We start from the raw sequence: 7,527 nt of genomic DNA on the forward strand, positions 1-7,527 counted from the left end.
AGCCACAAGGGAAATTATACTTTTGTTAAAAGTTATTCCCACTAGAAAAACAGTAAGCCCTCCTGTTTATCATTATATTTATGAGGTAACTTCAATGAAATCATAAAAGTATTATTTTATGAACTGAAGAAACTTTCACTAACTTTTTCTATCAAATCACTAGATGGCCCATTCTTTCAGGTGTACTGCAAAAACGGAGTTGATTTCCTACAATGAAATTGGGTTAAAAGGAATGAGATGGTTGGGTGACATAGGGCTTCCTTTGTGGTGGGGAAAAAAAAGAAAGATTGTTATATAGATAATTGCCAGCATTTTCTCTGAGACTTTTATGTGGGAGATGTCATTCATTTTATGTGCTCAGATAAATTTGTCCCTTTTTATATGGTACATAATGACAAAACATATGCACAGACTCCAGATTTACTTTAGTGCTCATATGTATACATGAAAATATACATAGGGACATTGCAGATTACATAGTCCATACAAATATCAGTAACAATTTTACTTTACAATTTTGCTTTCCTGTCTCTTTCTCTTTACTTTCCTGGCCAAAACAAGTATCTGATTTCAGAATGTCTTCCTGGGAACTATTTCTTTATTAAAAATAAAAAATAAAAAATAAAAAAAAATAAAAATGAATAAATAAATAAAGGTGATGCCCACAAAGCAGTATGCAGTTTTGAAAAGTTAAATGAAAACTTTGGGGTACTGTTTTAAAATCATCTGAATAATTTGAGAATGCAAACCATCTTCACAGTCCTAATTTTTGTATTTGAGACTAAAATAGTAGATGAGTTATTGCATTTAAGTAGATGTGGTTTTTCAGATGAGAGGGTCGTACTCTGAAGATTGTCAGTGAGGATTCCAGATGAATTAACTATCTACTGGTAAAATGTAATTCCCTGTTCAGGATTACTTTCCCACAGAAATAGTCAGTCTTCTAAGTACACTTGCTAAATAGAGCTAAAGACTTAGGTTATAATATCTTATCTGACAGCTGACAAAGGGAAGTGATTTATTTACTTCCAAGACAAATGAGCTTCCCTTAAAATGGTTTTGCAAAATGTTTTTTGCCTGTGCAGAGGTTGAAAAATATAAATGAGGATAAAGCTGGACTTAGAATGGGAATAAAAGTAGAACAAATGGGAATAAACAGGAAATATCTGAATCTGCGAGCTAGGCTTTGTGTTGACAATAAAGAATCACAACATCATAGGAATGCCTGAGCCTCCTAAGTAGACCTAAGTGGAAAAAAGTAAAGTAGAAATGCTGTAAACTGTGAAGTATAAAATTCTTAAAGAACTGAATAGACTTGGATGAGGAAAATACTAAATATTTAAGGCAGACCTCACCACAACACCAACCTCTAAAATGTCTACTGCCTCTCGTAAGAGGTTGTGCATTCAATACACAGAGTGAGCTACTCTGCTGCAGTTCAATATATTTACACTTTTGAAAATGGAATGAATCTAAAGAAAAACTAAAATTTAGGGTAAATTTCTTCCTTTCATATTCTTTGCTTTCTTCTATTTCCCTTGGAAACTTCATGTAGATACTAAGAGAAAAATAATTACTAACTTTAATCATTCTTTAAGTTTTGCACGGGCAGTAGGTGGCATCCAGAATGACCACTTCTCTACAATCTGATGACGATGCCTGCCTACCAAAGAAGAATCTGAGAATTCAAATGAACTGCACCTTCGCAAGTTTTTCTGGTAAAACACAAACAACATCTGATAAAAATAAATTCATAATGTCTTTATATTTCTTCTTTGGGCCTTTGTTTAAAAAAAATAGATTGTAGATTTTAGTCAGCTATTTTCTTAATTTATCAAAATTGTATTAGAAAAATCAAAAATAGATTTGTCACTGTATTTCTCCATTGTTACCTTGGAGGTGTGAATTAGTAACTATGTGACAAACTTCTTGATAACTAAGCTCAGGCTATAAAAATCTGAAAGTGAATGATTCAATGAATATTTGCAATATTTATCTATGTGTCTGCTTTATCGAAAAACCTTCAGAAATAGACACACTTAGTGAAAGACTGTGAAGCCATAAACCGACAGCATGCAAAAAATTCCTGAAAAAGTATGTGTACTAATTATTGCTTTATGTTTATAGTAATATTACTTCTTGTTTAATTGCTACTTCATGGATAATTCTTTCATTTTTTCCATGCAGGAATTGACAGAATTTATTTGTTAGATCATGTCTGGAATGGTTAGATCCTCTCCTAAGGTAGAATCCTTGGTAATATTTCTCCTTATAGAAAGTTTAAGGGAGTCTCTCCCCATATTCAAGTACAGAGAAAATAATACAGTATTTTCTTAAAGACTTAAGAATCTTAAGATTTTTGTCTTTATTCTTCCTTCTGAGAATCAGAAAAATTCTGATTGGAAATATAGGTAGTGTTATATAGTTATGCAGGCAATAGTAGCAAAACTGTAATGAAAATTATAGCAGCAGTAACCCTTTAATATTTTCTTGCAGTCAAAATCAAATGTCAAAGTAGTAGATATTTTTCCCATAATAAAGATGGAAAATAAAATATTTATTCAGAACTCAAAATGCAGTCTAAATCAATGTCAAGTTAAATGAATAATTAATAAAAAAAATAAATCAGCTATATTTTTTTCCAATACTGTGAGAATAAAATAGCTTTGTGAGACAGGTTTCAGGGTTAAGTGTCAAATGAATAATGGCAGATGTAAAAAACAGAGAGCTGATGAACCACACAGTAGTGTTGAAATGAATATAAAGAAAAATGAAAAATTAGGGTGGAATTTAGTTACATTTTGTAATGCAAACATGGAAATAATCCCCACAGCTATTGAATTTGGGACAAAAGTCAAGAATATTAAAGTAATTTGAAAAGAGAAAATAAAAATTACAGTCAGAGAGAGTATATTTAGATATTTTGCAGTAAACTGCCAAAGAACATCTCATCTATCTTGTGATACAAAATATAATAATGAGCAATATTGTGGGCTAAATTGCTTCATTACAAGAATTAAATACTAGTGTCTCTCTGTTAAGTCTATCTGTAAGACTAGGTTAGTGTGTGCATAAAAATGTCATAAAGATGATGATATAGAAAGTTTAGGGACCATCCAAAGACATAACATTATTTGGAGTACTTGGGGTTCAGCTATGCTAATCATTCCCCTTTTAACTCCTGCATCTGTTGCCTCCAAATAGGTAGTCATTTATTGCTTTATTATACAATGAATAAATGAGCATCACTCCAACTCCTTCCTATTGGCTCTGCAACTGTGAACTGAATCCAAGATTCATATTATCCATTCTTTCATGCCCAATTGCTTTTGAGGATAGGTGAATGGGTTATTTCTTTCATTCCAACATGTGTGGACTCAAAGTCTGCACTGAAGGAACAGAAGAAGAATATTCTTTTTGTCTGGTACATTACTACTAGAAAGAAACCCTAATTTATAGTCAGGCAGGTTCCTTTAAAACACTGGTGTGCTCTACTGGTATTGCTCAGACATTGTGGAGCAATGGATTTTGGGGTGGCCCAGATTCTGAAGAAGCAAAATATTCTTATAGAAACTGTTTCTGTGTGTAACACAGTGCACATGTCTTTTCTCTGCTGCTTATAAAGGATAAGAAACAGATGGTGCTTCATGTTTTCAATTAATTATTTGGAACTTCTGAGATCTACCTTTATTTTAATACACATGGGAACCAAATATCTTAGTTTTGTCTTATTTTATTACATACATACTGTAGTCACCCTTCTACCTTCAGATATTTTTTGTGGGATTTTGTTTGTTTGTTTGTGTTGGGGTTTTTTTATGGTTTGGTGTTGGGTTTTTTTTTTACGGTTTGGTGTTGGTTATTTTTTTACCTTGTAGAACACTAAAAAGCAGTTTTCCCTCTTTTGTACTTCTCTAGCAAAACTCAGTGAGTCCTGTAGGAATACTATCTCATAATTATTGCTAATTATAGATATTGGCTCATAATATGCATGTTGTGAAACTTTGTATTCCATTGTATTCATATCTGTTTATCAAACACCACAGCAAGCATGTGAAAACAGATTTGAAAATTGATTTTTGGACACAAACTGATATCAGCTGAAATTAGTGATGTGTTGTACATCACAAATAAAAATTAATTTTATTAGTGATAAAGCTTTTGCAATATGAGAAAAAATATTTTCAAATTATGAAATGTTCCAATTATTCTGGGCTTCAATTGTTGGGTGTTTAGTGGTAATTGCTATGGGATCACTTGTACTGAGCATTTTAAAAGGACAGAAATCATGAAATATAGGTCAAGTTCACTGAGAAGCTGAAGTATCCAAGTAACTTTAAAACCCAGTAAACATAAAGGTAAATTCTGTGTTGAATTTAATGCTTCTCTTCAATGTAAATTAAAAAAAAAAAAATTCTTTTGGGGATATACCACTATTGAAAATACTGGGTTGCTAAGCTGAAAGGCTAGAAGCCTGAAATAGTCTAGCATATCTATTTCTCTGTGTTTAGTACCCACTACATTTATATACTCTGTTGATAAAAATGTATGGACACAAAGCTTCCTTTTTCATAAGTGTAGTCATGCTATCCGTAATAAAGAAAAATGAGACAAATGTACTATAAGTAGACAGAAATGAAGTTTACATCTAAAGATTAGAAAAGACAGTTGATTTCAGTGGGCCTTGAAACATGATTGAGTTCAAACCCATGAGATAATATTAAATAAGGAAATAAAATGGCTTCTTTAAGCAAATAAGGAATATTTTCTAATACAAGGAAAGAGCACATTTTATTTTTATACATTCTTTGTTCTTGGGAAAGTCATTATAGATCTTTATCTCTTCTCCTTTATGCCTTTTCTGTAGTAGATTTAATACTTTTGTTTACCTAAGACTATATTTTCAAGTTTGTATTTGGTTTTTTTCTCAGACCCCTTCTCTAAATATTTCTGCTTTTGCCTGCTGAAGTTTCTGAATATTTCTGTTTTCCTTGCTTCCTCTGTTTCAAAACAGAAATGTCCACTCCATCATTTTTATTAGAGCTTGTATATTTATTTTTCTTTCTTTTCTCTTTTTTTCTTTTTTTTTTTTTCCATTTTCCTCTTTGTTTTGGAGTTGTGTTTTTTCCCTTTCCTTGTTTTGTTTTGTTTCAGTTCAGATTGATGATATAATGTACTAGGCATTACTCCAGATTCATTTACCAGCTTATCCATAATACTGTCTGTCCAAAGATGGGTATCAAATAAGTTCAAAACCCCAACTGCCCCACATAGCGTGTCACTGCTATTTGCTCAGTTTTTACATGTCTACCAGACACTGTCCTGGGAGGGATCTTGAAGTATAAACCCTTTCCCTTTCCCTTTCCCTTTCCCTTTCCCTTTCCCTTTCCCTTTCCCTTTCCCTTTCCCTTTCCCTTCTCCGAAGAAAAGCAGTATTCTGGACAGCTGCCAATGTTGTAGTATGCGGAAATTATTATGGAATTACATGTTATTTTACATTCTCACTAAAACCATGATTGGTGCAAGTATACTGAATACTAAAGGATTTAATTATTTATAAACTTTTGTATCTACTGATGATACTTTTTAAAGCAGTAAAAAATTATTAATTTCTTTATTATTTACTGAAAAACGTCATGTTGAATGAAAGTTATCATGGACATAGATAGAATAAGTAATTCCATGTCAGTGTATTTGTAAAGTGGTTAGACTTGTACTACTATTCATGCCCTTTTCCTTCTCCTTTCTTTTGACTAAAATAAATTGAGCTCATGGTAAATCTGGAGAAACTGCAGATGTGTGGTGGTATGTGTAGGTGTGGAAATACAACAGAATTTGGAAAATCAGTGGGTTCAGGATGCAGTTTGCTTGTGTGCTTGTACATGCCTGTATGTGTATTCGAGAGAAAATGGGGATGCATGAGGATGTGAATAAAGAAAGAGAATGTAAACAAATATTTTATGTGTCAAGGAGGTAAAAAAGGATGGAACATGAGGTTAAAAATTAAGGATCTGAGTATGAAGAAGGCACATTGTTACCTGATGTAATCTTCTGGAATGTTAATAGCATGATGATCAGAAGGTAGTAATGCATGTTACTTTTGACTTATGTCTTTGGTATTACTTTTATGAAATGGGCACTAGCTTTAATAAACCTACAGGAAATTATTAGAGGCAAACTTTGGTCCCCAAATTTGGAAGATATTATTTTTGTTAGCCTCAGAAATGTATATCTTGCCTGAAAAATTAAATTATTCTTTAAGTAGCAAATATATCCTAAAAATAAAAATAGGTCAAAATTATTATAAAAAATGTTCGGTAAAAATTAATAAATTATTTACCTGAGTAATAATAAACATAAAAAGAATAATCACTTTGGGGTTATAGCCACTCTTGAAAGTTGCACAGATCATTACTTTTAATTCACGTGTATGTTAAAAGTCTTTTTTTTTTTCCAGCTGAAATAGCTTATATACCTGGTTGCTAGTTTCTTTGAAGGATATGTGAATTTAAGCTCAAGTAGCATAATAGGATCTCAAAAATGCAGTTAGTTTTAGAATGTAAAGCAATCATGTAAAGTTCACAAATTTGTTTATTTTTATCATTGTACTTCTTTATGGATGTCTCTACAGAGCTTGTTAACATAGTATGAGTAACCAATGCACATAGTAATACTTTCAGACACTCCAGTTGAAGAAAATGTAAGGTTTAATTGGTCAGGTCTTGTAACTCCATGATATACAGTTTTTGAAAACTGAAAACAGATTCATGAATATTAGAGAGAAAAGGAAGTGTTGATGTCTGAAGTCTTGATTGATGCACATGAAAAGAGCATTCCAGAGAATCTTGGACTGCTGCTATCTTTATTATTTCCATTCTACATTTACTGAAAATGATCTTTTAAGGAAAAAAAAATCCAAACCAAAAAGAGTCAATGGTTGCTATTTAGCATTTCAGTCATTGTTTTCTGATAATTTTTTCTCTCTTTTCTTCCCTTTGTCTGACTTAGAGTCACCAATGTCTTTCATTTATTAGCTACACTGGCAATGCAGTTTGCTGAATAGAACATGGAAAAACATTCCTTGTACCTATTTGACATTTTCATTGTGAAATAAATGTGCTAAAGGCCATTTTTTTAAAATCGCTTCACCTTCAGGAACCATTGAATCTTGAAAGATCCTGAGTCAAAAGCAAAAATTTGCAATCCATAGGATTTTGATGATTTTTGGTGACTTAAATAAATGTGCTACTCCATTTTCCTTGAAACTGTGCAGCATCAATATTATCCCGCTCAAAAATTCATGCACCTGTGAAGTCTACGAAATGTGGGATATCATAGAATCCTGGAACAGCTGAGGGTCAAAGGAATACCTGTAGAACATCTAGTTCAATGACCCTGCACAGAACAGGTGCAACAAGAGCTGGTTGCTCAGAGCTGTATATAGTATGTTTTTAAATATGTCTAGTATGGAGACTCCACAACTTCTTTGGACAGTATACTGGAGTTGCAATTGGCATTCATATTAGA

The sequence above is a fragment of the Chiroxiphia lanceolata genome, chromosome 5 (assembly GCF_009829145.1).
Source record: "Chiroxiphia lanceolata isolate bChiLan1 chromosome 5, bChiLan1.pri, whole genome shotgun sequence".
Taxonomy (NCBI): domain Eukaryota; kingdom Metazoa; phylum Chordata; class Aves; order Passeriformes; family Pipridae; genus Chiroxiphia; species Chiroxiphia lanceolata.